Here is a 20,991-nt window from a genome sequence, read left to right as displayed (position 1 = left end):
AATTGCTACATTTGCCACCTGAAACGTGCTTCTTTGACCCTGAAAAGAATTCTCAGAAAGTGTTAAATGACAACTTGCTGGGCTGATTTCAATTCAATCTGTTTTTGGAAACCGGATCAGAGAAGGGGTGCACTGTTCCCGGAGATACTGCAATAACGGGTCAATGCGTGGAGTGGACAGAGCAAGCTCCATTTCCAGCTCCCTGTTCTAAAAATCCATTTAATATATGGTCCCCAAATAGGGGACGTATCAGATATTAAACTGATAAGAACAGATAAGGTTTCAACAAAATTTTATTTAGTCATAAGACATAGAACAACAAGAAAAAAATGAAACCTTTTGTGCAAAAGAAACATAAACAATTACAATAATAAAATACAACAACATGAAACAACTTAATATAAAACAGTATTCCACATATAAAAACACCATCTACGATTCGCTTCCTTCTTCCCCACATCTTTAACATCCTTTAAGAAATAAATAAACATTTCACTAAAAGCCAATTTAATACAATCATTTACAGAGATAAAATCACGGTTAAAAAGTAAAATGTTTCTCGCTTTCCAGATTGCATTTTTGGCACAGTTTATTATACACCAGCATACTTTGAACTGGTGTGTAGTGGGGCAATTAAAAAGTCCATATAAAACATACTCATAGCTAAAATCTTTAAGACCACAAACCCATTTTAAAAGTATCCCCAATCTCCCCCAAAGTTCTTGTGCAAAACAGCAGTTCCAGAAAAGGTGCAAAACAGTCTCATCCTCTCGGCAAGAGTCTCTTGGGCACTTTGCCCGCGCCACCAGGCCTCTCCTGTGCTGGAAGTCTCTGGTTGGGAGGCACTGGTGGGCAGCCATCCATGCGATGTCTTTGTGAATGTTGGCCAAGAATTTCCCAAAAACGTTCCTCCACACACGCTTGGATCTACTCCAGGAGAAGTTGCTCACAGGGGACACTCCTTCTTCTCTTCTCAGATGAACCATCAATTTTTTTCTGTCCAGAAGGAGATCGGCATCCAAGTCCTTTAATTTATGAGTCCTTATCACCTTTTCTAAAACAATAAAATGCTTGGGCGGGCATAATAAAATGGGTGCTGATAAACATGGCCTGAACCATTTTTTAAAGATAAAACCACAAGTATATTTTAAAAACAGACTAAAAGTAGAATTAGTATTAAAAACTTTAAAACAAAAACAAAAGAAATTTACATACAAATACAAATGCAAGTCAGGGACATCTTTTCCTCCATTTTGTTGTTTTTTGTACATTTCCGTTCGCCTCAGCTTTTCCATTTTTGATCCCCAAATGAACATAAAAATACATCGAGTTAGTTTTTTTAGTATCAACTCAGAAGGAGGATATACCATGGCAACATAAAGCATCATAGGCAATAAAACAGATTTAATAATTAAAATTTTCCCTTCAATCGACAAGCATCTCAAATTCCAGAAGGAGAGCTTTTTCACCATTTTATGCTGTACCTCCTCCCAGCTCACGTGTCCATCATTTTTAGCATCAAATACTATACCCAAAATTTTTACCTCGTCGTGCCTCAATTTTACTGCTGGTAGGTCATTTGTATCCCAGGAACCCAAAATCAAACATTCAGTTTTATTAAAATTCATTTTAAAACCTGAAGCCTGACTAAAAAAATTGGTGCACATTACCACTCTCCGGAGTGAAGCAGGATCTGTACAGATGGCAGTAACATCATCCATGTAGGCAAATACTTTGACTTGGGCCCCTCCTCCATCCGGAATAGGAACCCCTCGGACCACTTTATCTCTCCGGATCATACACAGCAGGGGTTCCATAGCACAAATAAAAAGAATTGGGGATAATGGACACCCCTGCTTCACTCCGGATTCCAACGGGATAAAATCTGTTAAAAAACCATTGACAGAAATTTGAGAAAACACATTATTATATAAAATCATAATACGAGATAAAAACATGTCGGGGATCGCCATTTGTTTTAAAACTTTAAAAAGATACTCATGCGAGACCCTGTCAAACGCCTTTTCAAAGTCCAGCGCCAACAGGGCCAGGCTCTGACTTCTATCCCTAGAGTACCATATTGCATCTCTAATAACATTTAAAATCTCAGCAATATTCCTCCCTGGTACTCCACATACTTGTTCGGGTTGTATCAATTTATTAATCACAGTTTTAAAACGACAAGCAATAATTTTAGCTAAAACTTTATAGTCCATGTTGAGGAGGGTGATAGGCCTCCAATTCCTGAGGTCATCACGAGCGCCCTTTTTCTTATAAATTAAGGACACTATCCCCCTCCTCCATGACTTAGGCAGCTCTGAACACATAAAAACCTCTTTAAAAAGTGCTAAAAGATCCTCCTTTAAAACATCCCAAAAAGTCAAATAAAATTCAACAGGTAGACCATCTGCTCCTGGGGCTTTCCCTTTTGAAAAACTTTTAAAAACACTAAAAAGTTCTTCCATGCTAAGATCTTCTATTAAAAACCCCTGGTCTACAGAACTTAACTTAAAATCCAGGATATTAAGAGCATCTTGTAAAAAAACATTATTTACACTTTTTTTACTAAAAAGGTCTCTATAAAAATTAAAAGCCACCTTCTTCATACCTTCCACAGTTGTTTCTCCATCAAGACAGGTGATCGTCTCCTTTTTCTCCATCACTTTTTTAAAAAAGAAACGTGTACACTTCTCACCTTCTTCTAAATGTTTCACTTTGGAATTAAAAATTATTTCTTTACCTTTTTGATCAAGGCACAATTGTATTTCAGTTTTTAGGCTTGCAATATCATCTTCCACCTCTAGTCCTATCTCTTTAAATTTATGGAGAGTTTGCAGTCTCATATTTAAATTTACATAAATCTGCTTTTTCCGCCGCGCCTTCCTCTTCCCAGCCCTGATAAAAAAAAACCTTATTTTATCTTTGATCACTTCCCACCAGGATAGGATTTTAATATATGGAGGCCTTAACTGTCTCCATTCCTGGTAGGCATTACAGAAGTCTGACCTCACCTGAGGGTCTTCCAGCAAATGGACCCCCAGACGCCACAAACCTCTATTTATCCTCAGCTCTCCTTGATACTCTATCTTTACGCTTAACATTTTATGATCAGAGAATAAATTAGGCATTAAAACAAATTGTACAGGGCTAAAATCCTCAGATAAAAACATAAAATCGATCCTGGAAGCCACTCCCCGACCGGACCATGTAAATCCTGGGTCCGTCGGCGAAAGCGACCTCCAGGCATCGCATAACTTAAAATCAGTCTGCAAGCTATTTAGTAAAAAACACGACTTATCTAACTTACGGATTGGGTCACCCCCTCCTCGGCGCTCATTCACATTCAGGCAATTAAAGTCCCCAGCTACCAAGAGAGGAGATGACCCTACACAGAATACCGGTAGAATTTCAAACAAACGTATACGCTCCTGTTTATCTGGTGGAGCGTACACATTAATGACACGGAAATTAAAATTATTAAAACACAAATGCACTAGGATAGCTCTGCCGGGTACAATCTCAGTAACAGAGGAGATGATGATGTTATTACCTCGGCAGAGCAGACCCACACCAGCAGACTTGTTTTCGTTCGAGCCCGACCATACAGAGGGCCCTAGTTTCCAGTCCTTTTTTATCTCGTTATACCGGATTCCATGCTGCAGACCACACTCCTGTAAAAAACATATATCAAAGTCTAATGTTTCAAAAAAATCAAAAAGAGCAGCCCTGCGGACAGGGCTCTTTAGAGATCTCACATTAAGTGAGAGACACCTCATGGATGGCATTTATGTCATGAGGGAGGAGAGATATCCTCAATGACTTCCATAAACTCCTCAATCACATCTGGCAGTGTGGAAAAAGAGTCAATGTTCTGGGGATCCGAGGAACCCGGTAATGGATACCCAGAAGAGTCCGTGTTCAGCCACATGTCTCCGCTGGGAAAACACACATCCGGAGACTCTGGATTGGCCTCCAGAAGAGTATCCCCTCGCAGCTTCTTTCCAGAAGGCTCAGGCAGCTCACTCGTACAGTCGTCCTCTGTGATAGCTACATGGCCTCTTACTTCCTGGGGGGCCTCCGGATCTGGCACAATGACCTCATCCACACCATCACCTGTAGGAGAAAAAACTGCGGTCTGCTGGCTCGAGTCCCTGGGAATGACTGGGGTCTTCGCCACAGTGCCCCCCACCGCCAACATAGTGGGGGCGCTCTGCTCCAACACACCAGCCTCATTCGAGACCTTCGACACAAGGGTTACCCCCCCAACGGGAGAGTCCCCCTGCTCCAGTCTCTGGGTGGTCCGCCCTCCGCCCTTTTTCCGGGACTTCGACACAGGAGGGCCTCCCTGAGGGCCACCACACTCCTGCTCCGTCCCCACCTTCTCCTCTGCGCCCTTGGCCTTCTCAGCCGCCTCCCCTGCTGTAGGAACAGTGGGACTTGGCTCAGGCCTTACTCCGGTCTCCGGGATACTCAGCTCAGCATGGACCGGGACAATAGCTGGTTCCTGCCTTGGCACGGGTCTCTCAGCCGCCTCTGCATACGTACGGACTTTAGTCCTATGTGGGCATCCTCGGAACATATGTCCAACCTCCCCGCATAGGTTACAAGCCTTCTTTTGAGGGCAATCCTTCATGAAGTGTCCGAATTGACCACAATTGCTGCAGCGGAATGCCCTTCTTTCCACACAATTCCCTTGGGTATGCCCCATCTTGCCACAGTTCCTGCAATACATAGGCATACCTGTGTAGAATAAGTAGCCACGGCTCTTCCCAATGGTGATGGTAGAGGGGGGATGTTCTGTTCCTCCAAAGCCCTCCGGATTTTTCTTCAGCCGCACCAGGAATTTCCGCTTGCCACACCAGAAACCAACGGCGTTTTTAACATTCCCTTGAAAGGTTACTTCATCGCAATAGCGACGCAAACAGGTTAAAATGTCCAGTACTTCCACAAAAGGATTTGGAAAGAAAACAATCATTTGTACCTCCTCTTGGACGAAAAGCAGGGAGAAGACCAGGCCCTCCAGTTCATCAGCAAAGATGTTGTCATTCACCTTTTGGACCAACTGCTGACAACAACCATGGCTCCTAAAGGTAATAGTATAAGTACCTTTCTGCTCATTGTCCTGAAAACAGAAGATGTCCTCTCTGCCGAACTCCAGGATCCCAAGAAGGACGGTGTTGCAAACGTAGCGGATTTCTTTCTCCTTCCGGAATCTCTCCAAGACCTCGATACGGACCGTGTTCCTCATCCGGGGTTCACCCGATGCAAAGGTAAGTGCAGCCGGCATCCTTCCGAGAAAGAACTCCAGCTGTAAACACAAAAAAAGGCTAGCGCCCTTTTAAGGCGATCGCAACTCGTTGCTCCGGACTAATCCTCTCTCCCTATAGCAGCAGGGGGGTGAAGCCCCTCCGAAGAGGAGCGATCCCCCCAGGCCGAGAGAGAGGGTACCGAAAGCACCCGACCTGACTACAATCTCACAGTTAAACTGATCGATCGCAGCCAAAAGGCCGAGAAGCGATAGCCTGAAATGGTTTGCCACTCCAGACGCCCCATGGCCCACAACCAGGACTCACTGTGGAGAGAGCCCAAAAGATGATTGCCCAGGGGAAGACATTTTTTTTCTAAACTCTGGATGCCTTCTCAAATGGCAGTTCTGGTGTGTGTGGGGGTGTGTGGGGGGTGTGTGGGGGTGTGTGGGGGTGTGTTCAATTTGGGCCCAACGCGTTTTTAAAAAATCTGCCTAACTCCGCCTAATCTGCATAACTCCGCCTGATCTGCATAACTCCGCCCATCTGAACACACCCTCCATCCCTTTGGCGCTCCAGAGTGCAACTATTAGTGCAAGTCTGCAAATTGCCCCTTTAAAAAAAAGACAATCCCCCTACCATGTGGTCTGCTGCTGTTCCAGCAGCAGACTGAAGACGGCGCCATTTTTCTCTGCCTTAGATAAGTCCAGAGCCCATTGTGACACGTGAGAGTTCCGGAGTCAATGGCTGAAGGCCCCATTGTGACAGCAGCAGCAGGTGAAGGTTCCGTGCATAGATTCTATCTACTGCAGGCGGGCAGGCAGCAGCAGCGCACCCAGTTGGTCAAAAGCATTAGAATACTACTCACACAGTACAAGACAAAATAGACAAGACTAGCACATTCAAGATCATCACAGACACCATTTTTCCTTCTTTATTGAAATACATATCATACACCACATAATTAAAAGTCAGTGGTCCACAAGAGGGAGCCAATGTTTTACAAAGGAATTTGTGCATGCGGTCACAAATGTAGTATGTATGGCCGAACTACTCGTAGGATACTTCAATTTAAACACTTCATGCTGACAGACAGCAGGCAGGCAGGCAGGCAGGGGCCTAATTTTGTAGATGGCACAATATATTAGCAACACTGTTACAAAGGCCTCATTCGGGCCTACATCTTAACACACCTGTTGCAACCAGCAAAGATTGCTTGATTGCTTGATTGATTGATTGCATATTGGATGCAATCCAATGCTGAACATGCACAGGTGAAAGCAAGGCACAGGAAATGTTGCAAACGGTCCAGTGAAACTGAGCAAATTGCTACATTTGCCACCTGAAACGTGCTTCTTTGACCCTGAAAAGAATTCTCAGAAAGTGTTAAATGACAACTTGCTGGGCTGATTTCAATTCAATCTGTTTTTGGAAACCGGATCAGAGAAGGGGTGCACTGTTCCCGGAGATACTGCAATAACGGGTCAATGCGTGGAGTGGACAGAGCAAGCTCCATTTCCAGCTCCCTGTTCTAAAAATCCATTTAATATATGGTCCCCAAATAGGGGACGTATCAGATATTAAACTGATAAGAACAGATAAGGTTTCATCAGTGTCAAATACTCAAAAATAAAATTTCTCGTATTAAAACGACATTAAACTTGAGTTCGACTTCATCATCTTGAAACCCTTTCTAAAAAAAAACATTAACACATATATAAGTTTACAATAAACAAATTAAGCATTCTCAACCTCAAATAACAATAACTTTCATGTATAATACTTAAAACCATTATCATAAGCCATAACTGCAATACTATTCAAAATCCCATCACCCAGATCAGGTCTATCTAATTGTTCATATAACGATTTTGGTATACCATATTCCCTAAAAAACTCGTTTTTATCTCTGTCTAATTCTTTCCTAACACTAACTATTAAATAATCAAGACGTTTTTCATCATACAACTTCCTTAATAGTATATTATAATACTCTATCCCTTTCCAAACCCTGGTCTGTCTAACTTCTTTCTTCTTCTTCTTCTTCACCACTTGTACTTCCTCTCCCTCAATAGTATCCTTCACTTGACTTACTCCTTCCACAGCACTCTCAACTTCCGGCTTTACACTATCTTCATTATTCTTCTGAACAGAAACTACACTGACATTTCCCTTCACCACTGGTGAGGATTCTGATCCTACCTCCATTTCTACTGATTTACTCTCGCATTTTCCGTTCTCCTTTTCCTTTTCCTCCCCTATCTCCACTTGTTTCTGTCGTTTTTCCTCTTTCTCATCTGACTTCTTGCTCCCCTTCCTCTTAGGACACATTTTAAAAACATGCCCTAAACCACCACACAGATTACATACTTTCTCCTTGCTGCAGTCTTTGTACTCATGTCCTTCTTGATAACACTTAGTACAAAATATCTTCGTGCAATCCTCTTTACTGTGACCATACTCTTTACAATTAAAGCAAAAAACACCCATTCCAGCAAAAAACAAATCACCCGTGGCCGCGCCAATTTTAAACCGGGCCGGGGGTAATATAAATTTACCATTTCCATCCTTGTTCAATTCACAACTCATCTTCCATTTACTTGTCCAAAATCCACACTGGTTGAAAACTTTTCCTTTACTACTCACACTCTTGCAATATTTTTCTAGAAAACAGACAACATCTTCTTCAGTTACATACGGAGAGTAAGACTTCACCGTAAAAAGTTTCCATCCAGAGTCATAGTGAGGTATCACCGTGACTCCAGCCACTCTGGGATCTTCCTTCATCCCATTCCACAAATCCAAAAATTTTAACAAAGATGCTTCTTCTCCAAATGTGATGTCATAAAAACCCCGACGGGGATAATCCATCACGGACAAAATATCTTCTCTGCTCACCTTAAAGAGGCCCAACAACAAATCGTTCAACAGGAATTCCAGTTCTTTTTCCTTCCTCGCCATTCCTCCAAAGCAAAAACGAACAGCATTCCGAATCCGCATGTATTCTTGGATTCCTTCCATTTCGCCAGCAAACGGTAACCCCAATCGCAGGAAACCTTCAGTACCGAAGTACCAGGCAAGGTGATCGCCTCTCGTTGTCTGGGGACTAATCCGGACGCCTATAGCAGCAAGGGGGTGAAGCCCCCACCGTTAAGTGAGGACGATCCCCCAAGGCCGACGAACCGGGTACCCCAGACACCTTAGACCAGACCAAGTACAGCAACAATTAAGCCACTGCACTTGATCTTAGCCAAAAGGCCGAGAAGCGATAGCCTGAAATGGTTTGCCACTCCAGACGCCCCATGGCCCACAACCAGGACTCACTGTGGAGAGAGCCCAAAAGATGATTGCCCAGGGGAAGACATTTTTTTTCTAAACTCTGGATGCCTTCTCAAATGGCAGTTCTGGTGTGTGTGGGGGTGTGTGGGGGGTGTGTGGGGGTGTGTGGGGGTGTGTTCAATTTGGGCCCAACGCGTTTTTAAAAAATCTGCCTAACTCCGCCTAATCTGCATAGCTCCGCCTGATCTGCATAACTCCGCCCATCTGAACACACCCTCCATCCCTTTGGCGCTCCAGAGTGCAACTATTAGTGCAAGTCTGCAAATTGCCCCTTTAAAAAAAAAAAAAGACAATCCCCCTACCATGTGGTCTGCTGCTGTTCCAGCAGCAGACTGAAGACGGCGCCATTTTTCTCTGCCTTAGATAAGTCCAGAGCCCATTGTGACACGTGAGAGTTCCGGAGTCAATGGCTGAAGGCCCCATTGTGACAGCAGCAGCAGGTGAAGGTTCCGTGCATAGATTCTATCTACTGCAGGCGGGCAGGCAGCAGCAGCGCACCCAGTTGGTCAAAAGCATTAGAATACTACTCACACAGTACAAGACAAAATAGACAAGACTAGCACATTCAAGATCATCACAGACACCATTTTTCCTTCTTTATTGAAATACATATCATACACCACATAATTAAAAGTCAGTGGTCCACAAGAGGGAGCCAATGTTTTACAAAGGAATTTGTGCATGCGGTCACAAATGTAGTATGTATGGCCGAACTACTCGTAGGATACTTCAATTTAAACACTTCATGCTGACAGACAGCAGGCAGGCAGGCAGGCAGGCAGGGGCCTAATTTTGTAGATGGCACAATATATTAGCAACACTGTTACAAAGGCCTCATTCGGGCCTACATCTTAACACACCTGTTGCAACCAGCAAAGATTGCTTGATTGCTTGATTGATTGATTGCATATTGGATGCAATCCAATGCTGAACATGCACAGGTGAAAGCAAGGCACAGGAAATGTTGCAAACGGTCCAGTGAAACTGAGCAAATTGCTACATTTGCCACCTGAAACGTGCTTCTTTGACCCTGAAAAGAATTCTCAGAAAGTGTTAAATGACAACTTGCTGGGCTGATTTCAATTCAATCTGTTTTTGGAAACCGGATCAGAGAAGGGGTGCACTGTTCCCGGAGATACTGCAATAACGGGTCAATGCGTGGAGTGGACAGAGCAAGCTCCATTTCCAGCTCCCTGTTCTAAAAATCCATTTAATATATGGTCCCCAAATAGGGGACGTATCAGATATTAAACTGATAAGAACAGATAAGGTTTCAACAAAATTTTATTTAGTCATAAGACATAGAACAACAAGAAAAAAATGAAACCTTTTGTGCAAAAGAAACATAAACAATTACAATAATAAAATACAACAACATGAAACAACTTAATATAAAACAGTATTCCACATATAAAAACACCATCTACGATTCGCTTCCTTCTTCCCCACATCTTTAACATCCTTTAAGAAATAAATAAACATTTCACTAAAAGCCAATTTAATACAATCATTTACAGAGATAAAATCACGGTTAAAAAGTAAAATGTTTCTCGCTTTCCAGATTGCATTTTTGGCACAGTTTATTATACACCAGCATACTTTGAACTGGTGTGTAGTGGGGCAATTAAAAAGTCCATATAAAACATACTCATAGCTAAAATCTTTAAGACCACAAACCCATTTTAAAAGTATCCCCAATCTCCCCCAAAGTTCTTGTGCAAAACAGCAGTTCCAGAAAAGGTGCAAAACAGTCTCATCCTCTCGGCAAGAGTCTCTTGGGCACTTTGCCCGCGCCACCAGGCCTCTCCTGTGCTGGAAGTCTCTGGTTGGGAGGCACTGGTGGGCAGCCATCCATGCGATGTCTTTGTGAATGTTGGCCAAGAATTTCCCAAAAACGTTCCTCCACACACGCTTGGATCTACTCCAGGAGAAGTTGCTCACAGGGGACACTCCTTCTTCTCTTCTCAGATGAACCATCAATTTTTTTCTGTCCAGAAGGAGATCGGCATCCAAGTCCTTTAATTTATGAGTCCTTATCACCTTTTCTAAAACAATAAAATGCTTGGGCGGGCATAATAAAATGGGTGCTGATAAACATGGCCTGAACCATTTTTTAAAGATAAAACCACAAGTATATTTTAAAAACAGACTAAAAGTAGAATTAGTATTAAAAACTTTAAAACAAAAACAAAAGAAATTTACATACAAATACAAATGCAAGTCAGGGACATCTTTTCCTCCATTTTGTTGTTTCTTGTACATTTCCGTTCGCCTCAGCTTTTCCATTTTTGATCCCCAAATGAACATAAAAATACATCGAGTTAGTTTTTTTAGTATCAACTCAGAAGGAGGATATACCATGGCAACATAAAGCATCATAGGCAATAAAACAGATTTAATAATTAAAATTTTCCCTTCAATCGACAAGCATCTCAAATTCCAGAAGGAGAGCTTTTTCACCATTTTATGCTGTACCTCCTCCCAGCTCACGTGTCCATCATTTTTAGCATCAAATACTATACCCAAAATTTTTACCTCGTCGTGCCTCAATTTTACTGCTGGTAGGTCATTTGTATCCCAGGAACCCAAAATCAAACATTCAGTTTTATTAAAATTCATTTTAAAACCTGAAGCCTGACTAAAAAAATTGGTGCACATTACCACTCTCCGGAGTGAAGCAGGATCTGTACAGATGGCAGTAACATCATCCATGTAGGCAAATACTTTGACTTGGGCCCCTCCTCCACCCGGAATAGGAACCCCTCGGACCACTTTATCTCTCCGGATCATACACAGCAGGGGTTCCATAGCACAAATAAAAAGAATTGGGGATAATGGACACCCCTGCTTCACTCCGGATTCCAACGGGATAAAATCTGTTAAAAAACCATTGACAGAAATTTGAGAAAACACATTATTATATAAAATCATAATACGAGATAAAAACATGTCGGGGATCGCCATTTGTTTTAAAACTTTAAAAAGATACTCATGCGAGACCCTGTCAAACGCCTTTTCAAAGTCCAGCGCCAACAGGGCCAGGCTCTGACTTCTATCCCTAGAGTACCATATTGCATCTCTAATAACATTTAAAATCTCAGCAATATTCCTCCCTGGTACTCCACATACTTGTTCGGGTTGTATCAATTTATTAATCACAGTTTTAAAACGACAAGCAATAATTTTAGCTAAAACTTTATAGTCCATGTTGAGGAGGGTGATAGGCCTCCAATTCCTGAGGTCATCACGAGCGCCCTTTTTCTTATAAATTAAGGACACTATCCCCCTCCTCCATGACTTAGGCAGCTCTGAACACATAAAAACCTCTTTAAAAAGTGCTAAAAGATCCTCCTTTAAAACATCCCAAAAAGTCAAATAAAATTCAACAGGTAGACCATCTGCTCCTGGGGCTTTCCCTTTTGAAAAACTTTTAAAAACACTAAAAAGTTCTTCCATGCTAAGATCTTCTATTAAAAACCCCTGGTCTACAGAACTTAACTTAAAATCCAGGATATTAAGAGCATCTTGTAAAAAAACATTATTTACACTTTTTTTACTAAAAAGGTCTCTATAAAAATTAAAAGCCACCTTCTTCATACCTTCCACAGTTGTTTCTCCATCAAGACAGGTGATCGTCTCCTTTTTCTCCATCACTTTTTTAAAAAAGAAACGTGTACACTTCTCACCTTCTTCTAAATGTTTCACTTTGGAATTAAAAATTATTTCTTTACCTTTTTGATCAAGGCACAATTGTATTTCAGTTTTTAGGCTTGCAATATCATCTTCCACCTCTAGTCCTATCTCTTTAAATTTATGGAGAGTTTGCAGTCTCATATTTAAATTTACATAAATCTGCTTTTTCCGCCGCGCCTTCCTCTTTCCAGCCCTGATAAAAAAAAACCTTATTTTATCTTTGATCACTTCCCACCAGGATAGGATTTTAATATATGGAGGCCTTAACTGTCTCCATTCCTGGTAGGCATTACAGAAGTCTGATCTCACCTGAGGGTCTTCCAGCAAATGGACCCCCAGACGCCACAAACCTCTATTTATCCTCAGCTCTCCTTGATACTCTATCTTTACGCTTAACATTTTATGATCAGAGAATAAATTAGGCATTAAAACAAATTGTACAGGGCTAAAATCCTCAGATAAAAACATAAAATCGATCCTGGAAGCCACTCCCCGACCGGACCATGTAAATCCTGGGTCCGTCGGCGAAAGCGACCTCCAGGCATCGCATAACTTAAAATCAGTCTGCAAGCTATTTAGTAAAAAAACACGACTTATCTAACTTACGGATTGGGTCACCCCCTCCTCGGCGCTCATTCACATTCAGGCAATTAAAGTCCCCAGCTACCAAGAGAGGAGATGACCCTACACAGAATACCGGTAGAATTTCAAACAAACGTATACGCTCCTGTTTATCTGGTGGAGCGTACACATTAATGACACGGAAATTAAAATTATTAAAACACAAATGCACTAGGATAGCTCTGCCGGGTACAATCTCAGTAACAGAGGAGATGATGATGTTATTACCTCGGCAGAGCAGACCCACACCAGCAGACTTGTTTTCGTTCGAGCCCGACCATACAGAGGGCCCTAGTTTCCAGTCCTTTTTTATCTCGTTATACCGGATTCCATGCTGCAGACCACACTCCTGTAAAAAACATATATCAAAGTCTAATGTTTCAAAAAAATCAAAAAGAGCAGCCCTGCGGACAGGGCTCTTTAGAGATCTCACATTAAGTGAGAGACACCTCATGGATGGCATTTATGTCATGAGGGAGGAGAGATATCCTCAATGACTTCCATAAACTCCTCAATCACATCTGGCAGTGTGGAAAAAGAGTCAATGTTCTGGGGATCCGAGGAACCCGGTAATGGATACCCAGAAGAGTCCGTGTTCAGCCACATGTCTCCGCTGGGAAAACACACATCCGGAGACTCTGGATTGGCCTCCAGAAGAGTATCCCCTCGCAGCTTCTTTCCAGAAGGCTCAGGCAGCTCACTCGTACAGTCGTCCTCTGTGATAGCTACATGGCCTCTTACTTCCTGGGGGGCCTCCGGATCTGGCACAATGACCTCATCCACACCATCACCTGTAGGAGAAAAAACTGCGGTCTGCTGGCTCGAGTCCCTGGGAATGACTGGGGTCTTCGCCACAGTGCCCCCCACCGCCAACATAGTGGGGGCGCTCTGCTCCAACACACCAGCCTCATTCGAGACCTTCGACACAAGGGTTACCCCCCCAACGGGAGAGTCCCCCTGCTCCAGTCTCTGGGTGGTCCGCCCTCCGCCCTTTTTCCGGGACTTCGACACAGGAGGGCCTCCCTGAGGGCCACCACACTCCTGCTCCGTCCCCACCTTCTCCTCTGCGCCCTTGGCCTTCTCAGCCGCCTCCCCTGCTGTAGGAACAGTGGGACTTGGCTCAGGCCTTACTCCGGTCTCCGGGATACTCAGCTCAGCATGGACCGGGACAATAGCTGGTTCCTGCCTTGGCACGGGTCTCTCAGCCGCCTCTGCATACGTACGGACTTTAGTCCTATGTGGGCATCCTCGGAACATATGTCCAACCTCCCCGCATAGGTTACAAGCCTTCTTTTGAGGGCAATCCTTCATGAAGTGTCCGAATTGACCACAATTGCTGCAGCGGAATGCCCTTCTTTCCACACAATTCCCTTGGGTATGCCCCATCTTGCCACAGTTCCTGCAATACATAGGCATACCTGTGTAGAATAAGTAGCCACGGCTCTTCCCAATGGTGATGGTAGAGGGGGGATGTTCTGTTCCTCCAAAGCCCTCCGGATTTTTCTTCAGCCGCACCAGGAATTTCCGCTTGCCACACCAGAAACCAACGGCGTTTTTAACATTCCCTTGAAAGGTTACTTCATCGCAATAGCGACGCAAACAGGTTAAAATGTCCAGTACTTCCACAAAAGGATTTGGAAAGAAAACAATCATTTGTACCTCCTCTTGGACGAAAAGCAGGGAGAAGACCAGGCCCTCCAGTTCATCAGCAAAGATGTTGTCATTCACCTTTTGGACCAACTGCTGACAACAACCATGGCTCCTAAAGGTAATAGTATAAGTACCTTTCTGCTCATTGTCCTGAAAACAGAAGATGTCCTCTCTGCCGAACTCCAGGATCCCAAGAAGGACGGTGTTGCAAACGTAGCGGATTTCTTTCTCCTTCCGGAATCTCTCCAAGACCTCGATACGGACCGTGTTCCTCATCCGGGGTTCACCCGATGCAAAGGTAAGTGCAGCCGGCATCCTTCCGAGAAAGAACTCCAGCTGTAAACACAAAAAAAGGCTAGCGCCCTTTTAAGGCGATCGCAACTCGTTGCTCCGGACTAATCCTCTCTCCCTATAGCAGCAGGGGGGTGAAGCCCCTCCGAAGAGGAGCGATCCCCCCAGGCCGAGAGAGAGGGTACCGAAAGCACCCGACCTGACTACAATCTCACAGTTAAACTGATCGATCGCAGCCAAAAGGCCGAGAAGCGATAGCCTGAAATGGTTTGCCACTCCAGACGCCCCATGGCCCACAACCAGGACTCACTGTGGAGAGAGCCCAAAAGATGATTGCCCAGGGGAAGACATTTTTTTTCTAAACTCTGGATGCCTTCTCAAATGGCAGTTCTGGTGTGTGTGGGGGTGTGTGGGGGGTGTGTGGGGGTGTGTGGGGGTGTGTTCAATTTGGGCCCAACGCGTTTTTAAAAAATCTGCCTAACTCCGCCTAATCTGCATAGCTCCGCCTGATCTGCATAACTCCGCCCATCTGAACACACCCTCCATCCCTTTGGCGCTCCAGAGTGCAACTATTAGTGCAAGTCTGCAAATTGCCCCTTTAAAAAAAAAAAAAGACAATCCCCCTACCATGTGGTCTGCTGCTGTTCCAGCAGCAGACTGAAGACGGCGCCATTTTTCTCTGCCTTAGATAAGTCCAGAGCCCATTGTGACACGTGAGAGTTCCGGAGTCAATGGCTGAAGGCCCCATTGTGACAGCAGCAGCAGGTGAAGGTTCCGTGCATAGATTCTATCTACTGCAGGCGGGCAGGCAGCAGCAGCGCACCCAGTTGGTCAAAAGCATTAGAATACTACTCACACAGTACAAGACAAAATAGACAAGACTAGCACATTCAAGATCATCACAGACACCATTTTTCCTTCTTTATTGAAATACATATCATACACCACATAATTAAAAGTCAGTGGTCCACAAGAGGGAGCCAATGTTTTACAAAGGAATTTGTGCATGCGGTCACAAATGTAGTATGTATGGCCGAACTACTCGTAGGATACTTCAATTTAAACACTTCATGCTGACAGACAGCAGGCAGGCAGGCAGGCAGGCAGGGGCCTAATTTTGTAGATGGCACAATATATTAGCAACACTGTTACAAAGGCCTCATTCGGGCCTACATCTTAACACACCTGTTGCAACCAGCAAAGATTGCTTGATTGCTTGATTGATTGATTGCATATTGGATGCAATCCAATGCTGAACATGCACAGGTGAAAGCAAGGCACAGGAAATGTTGCAAACGGTCCAGTGAAACTGAGCAAATTGCTACATTTGCCACCTGAAACGTGCTTCTTTGACCCTGAAAAGAATTCTCAGAAAGTGTTAAATGACAACTTGCTGGGCTGATTTCAATTCAATCTGTTTTTGGAAACCGGATCAGAGAAGGGGTGCACTGTTCCCGGAGATACTGCAATAACGGGTCAATGCGTGGAGTGGACAGAGCAAGCTCCATTTCCAGCTCCCTGTTCTAAAAATCCATTTAATATATGGTCCCCAAATAGGGGACGTATCAGATATTAAACTGATAAGAACAGATAAGGTTTCAACAAAATTTTATTTAGTCATAAGACATAGAACAACAAGAAAAAATGAAACCTTTTGTGCAAAAGAAACATAAACAATTACAATAATAAAATACAACAACATGAAACAACTTAATATAAAACAGTATTCCACATATAAAAACACCATCTACGATTCGCTTCCTTCTTCCCCACATCTTTAACATCCTTTAAGAAATAAATAAACATTTCACTAAAAGCCAATTTAATACAATCATTTACAGAGATAAAATCACGGTTAAAAAGTAAAATGTTTCTCGCTTTCCAGATTGCATTTTTGGCACAGTTTATTATACACCAGCATACTTTGAACTGGTGTGTAGTGGGGCAATTAAAAAGTCCATATAAAACATACTCATAGCTAAAATCTTTAAGACCACAAACCCATTTTAAAAGTATCCCCAATCTCCCCCAAAGTTCTTGTGCAAAACAGCAGTTCCAGAAAAGGTGCAAAACAGTCTCATCCTCTCGGCAAGAGTCTCTTGGGCACTTTGCCCGCGCCACCAGGCCTCTCCTGTGCTGGAAGTCTCTGGTTGGGAGGCACTGGTGGGCAGCCATCCATGCGATGTCTTTGTGAATGTTGGCCAAGAATTTCCCAAAAACGTTCCTCCACACACGCTTGGATCTACTCCAGGAGAAGTTGCTCACAGGGGACACTCCTTCTTCTCTTCTCAGATGAACCATCAATTTTTTTCTGTCCAGAAGGAGATCGGCATCCAAGTCCTTTAATTTATAAGTCCTTATCACCTTTTCTAAAACAATAAAATGCTTGGGCGGGCATAATAAAATGGGTGCTGATAAACATGGCCTGAACCATTTTTTAAAGATAAAACCGCAAGTATATTTTAAAAACAGACTAAAAGTAGAATTAGTGTTAAAAACTTTAAAACAAAAACAAAAGAAATTTACATATAAATACAAATGCAAGTCAGGGACATCTTTTCCTCCATTTTGTTGTTTCTTGTACATTTCCGTTCGCCTCAGCTTTTCCATTTTTGATCCCCAAATGAACATAAAAATACATCGAGTTAGTTTTTTTAGTATCAACTCAGAAGGAGGATATACCATGGCAACATAAAGCATCATAGGCAATAAAACAGATTTAATAATTAAAATTTTCCCTTCAATCGACAAGCATCTCAAATTCCAGAAGGAGAGCTTTTTCACCATTTTATGCTGTACCTCCTCCCAGCTCACGTGTCCATCATTTTTAGCATCAAATACTATACCCAAAATTTTTACCTCGTCGTGCCTCAATTTTACTGCTGGTAGGTCATTTGTATCCCAGGAACCCAAAATCAAACATTCAGTTTTATTAAAATTCATTTTAAAACCTGAAGCCTGACTAAAAAAATTGGTGCACATTACCACTCTCCGGAGTGAAGCAGGATCTGTACAGATGGCAGTAACATCATCCATGTAGGCAAATACTTTGACTTGGGCCCCTCCTCCACCCGGAATAGGAACCCCTCGGACCACTTTATCTCTCCGGATCATACACAGCAGGGGTTCCATAGCACAAATAAAAAGAATTGGGGATAATGGACACCCCTGCTTCACTCCGGATTCCAACGGGATAAAATCTGTTAAAAAACCATTGACAGAAATTTGAGAAAACACATTATTATATAAAATCATAATACGAGATAAAAACATGTCGGGGATCGCCATTTGTTTTAAAACTTTAAAAAGATACTCATGCGAGACCCTGTCAAACGCCTTTTCAAAGTCCAGCGCCAACAGGGCCAGGCTCTGACTTCTATCCCTAGAGTACCATATTGCATCTCTAATAACATTTAAAATCTCAGCAATATTCCTCCCTGGTACTCCACATACTTGTTCGGGTTGTATCAATTTATTAATCACAGTTTTAAAACGACAAGCAATAATTTTAGCTAAAACTTTATAGTCCATGTTGAGGAGGGTGATAGGCCTCCAATTCCTGAGGTCATCACGAGCGCCCTTTTTCTTATAAATTAAGGACACTATCCCCCTCCTCCATGACTTAGGCAGCTCTGAACACATAAAAACCTCTTTAAAAAGTGCTAAAAGATCCTCCTTTAAAACATCCCAAAAAGTCAAATAAAATTCAACAGGTAGACCATCTGCTCCTGGGGCTTTCCCTTTTGAAAAACTTTTAAAAACACTAAAAAGTTCTTCCATGCTAAGATCTTCTATTAAAAACCCCTGGTCTACAGAACTTAACTTAAAATCCAGGATATTAAGAGCATCTTGTAAAAAAACATTATTTACACTTTTTTTACTAAAAAGGTCTCTATAAAAATTAAAAGCCACCTTCTTCATACCTTCCACAGTTGTTTCTCCATCAAGACAGGTGATCGTCTCCTTTTTCTCCATCACTTTTTTAAAAAAGAAACGTGTACACTTCTCACCTTCTTCTAAATGTTTCACTTTGGAATTAAAAATTATTTCTTTACCTTTTTGATCAAGGCACAATTGTATTTCAGTTTTTAGGCTTGCAATATCATCTTCCACCTCTAGTCCTATCTCTTTAAATTTATGGAGAGTTTGCAGTCTCATATTTAAATTTACATAAATCTGCTTTTTCCGCCGCGCCTTCCTCTTTCCAGCCCTGATAAAAAAAAACCTTATTTTATCTTTGATCACTTCCCACCAGGATAGGATTTTAATATATGGAGGCCTTAACTGTCTCCATTCCTGGTAGGCATTACAGAAGTCTGACCTCACCTGAGGGTCTTCCAGCAAATGGACCCCCAGACGCCACAAACCTCTATTTATCCTCAGCTCTCCTTGATACTCTATCTTTACGCTTAACATTTTATGATCAGAGAATAAATTAGGCATTAAAACAAATTGTACAGGGCTAAAATCCTCAGATAAAAACATAAAATCGATCCTGGAAGCCACTCCCCGACCGGACCATGTAAATCCTGGGTCCGTCGGCGAAAGCGACCTCCAGGCATCGCATAACTTAAAATCAGTCTGCAAGCTATTTAGTAAAAAACACGACTTATCTAACTTACGGATTGGGTCACCCCCTCCTCGGCGCTCATTCACATTCAGGCAATTAAAGTCCCCAGCTACCAAGAGAGGAGATGACCCTACACAGAATACCGGTAGAATTTCAAACAAACGTATACGCTCCTGTTTATCTGGTGGAGCGTACACATTAATGACACGGAAATTAAAATTATTAAAACACAAATGCACTAGGATAGCTCTGCCGGGTACAATCTCAGTAACAGAGGAGATGATGATGTTATTACCTCGGCAGAGCAGACCCACACCAGCAGACTTGTTTTCGTTCGAGCCCGACCATACAGAGGGCCCTAGTTTCCAGTCCTTTTTTATCTCGTTATACCGGATTCCATGCTGCAGACCACACTCCTGTAAAAAACATATATCAAAGTCTAATGTTTCAAAAAAATCAAAAAGAGCAGCCCTGCGGACAGGGCTCTTTAGAGATCTCACATTAAGTGAGAGACACCTCATGGATGGCATTTATGTCATGGAGGAGAGGTATCCATAATGTTTCCTATGAACTCATCAAACACCTCTGGCAGTGAGGAAAAAGAGTCAATGTTCTGGGGATCCGAGGAACCAGGTAATGGATACCCAGAAGAGTCCGTGTTCAGCCACATGTCTCCGCTGGGAAAACACACATCCGGAGACTCTGGATTGGCCTCCAGAAGAGTATCCCCTCGCAGCTTCTTTCCAGAAGGCTCAGGCAGCTCACTCGTACAGTCGTCCTCTGTGACAGCTACATGGCCTCTCACTTCCTGGGGGACCTCCAGATCTGACACCATGACCTTATCCACACCATCACCTGTAGGAGAAAAAACTGCGGTCTGCTGGCTCGAGTCCCTGGGAATGACTGGGGTCTTCGCCACAGTGCCCCCCACTGCCAACGTAGTGGGGGCGCTCTGCTCCAACACACCAGCCTCATCCGAGACCTTCGACACAAGGGTTACCCCCCCAATGGGAGAGTCCCCCTGCTCCAGTCTCTGGGTGGTCCGCCCTCCGCCCTTTTTCCGGGACTTCGACACAGGAGGGCCTCCCTGAGGGCCACCACACTCCTGCTCCGTCCCCACCTTCTCCTCTGCGCCCTTGGCCTTCTCAGCCACCTCCCCTGCTGTAGGAACAGTAGGACTTGGCTCAGGCCTTACTCCGGTCTCCGGGATACTCGGCTCAGCATGGACCGGGACAATAGCTGGTTCCTTCCTTGGCACGGGTCTCTCGGCCGCCTCTGCATACGTACGGACTTTGGTCCTATGCGGGCATCCTCGGAACATATGTCCATCCTCCCCGCACAGGTTACAAGCCTTCTTTTGAGGGCAATCCTTCATGAAGTGTCCGAATTGGCCACAATTACTGCAGCGGAATTGCTTTCTTTCCCCACAATTCCCTTGGGTATGCCCCATCTTGCCACAGTTCCTGCAATACATAGGCATACCTGTGTAGAATAAGTAGCCACGGCTCTTCCCAATGGTGATGGTAGAGGGGGGATGTTCTGTTCCTCCAAAGCCCTCAGGATTCTTCTTCAGCCGCACCA

The 20,991-nt window shown here is 43.4% G+C and overlaps 1 non-coding gene and 3 pseudogenes across 1 annotated transcript; all 4 read right to left on the bottom strand.

Moving 5' to 3' along the window:
- Positions 1 to 122: 122 nt before the first annotated feature.
- LOC138668036 (U2 spliceosomal RNA) lies at positions 123 to 323 on the bottom strand (annotated as a pseudogene).
- Positions 324 to 6,692: 6,369 nt separating this feature from the next.
- LOC138668064 (U2 spliceosomal RNA) lies at positions 6,693 to 6,880 on the bottom strand. The gene has a single exon (XR_011319062.1). It is a non-coding gene; the product is annotated as a U2 spliceosomal RNA (small nuclear RNA).
- A 2,818-nt stretch (positions 6,881 to 9,698) lies between these two features.
- LOC138668035 (U2 spliceosomal RNA) lies at positions 9,699 to 9,899 on the bottom strand (annotated as a pseudogene).
- A 6,379-nt stretch (positions 9,900 to 16,278) lies between these two features.
- LOC138668034 (U2 spliceosomal RNA) lies at positions 16,279 to 16,479 on the bottom strand (annotated as a pseudogene).
- Positions 16,480 to 20,991: the final 4,512 nt, after the last annotated feature.

The sequence above is a fragment of the Ranitomeya imitator genome, chromosome 2, assembly GCF_032444005.1.
Source record: "Ranitomeya imitator isolate aRanImi1 chromosome 2, aRanImi1.pri, whole genome shotgun sequence".
Lineage (NCBI taxonomy): Eukaryota > Metazoa > Chordata > Amphibia > Anura > Dendrobatidae > Ranitomeya > Ranitomeya imitator.
Note: the sequence above shows the minus strand (reverse complement) of the source record. Positions and strands in the feature narration are given on the sequence as shown.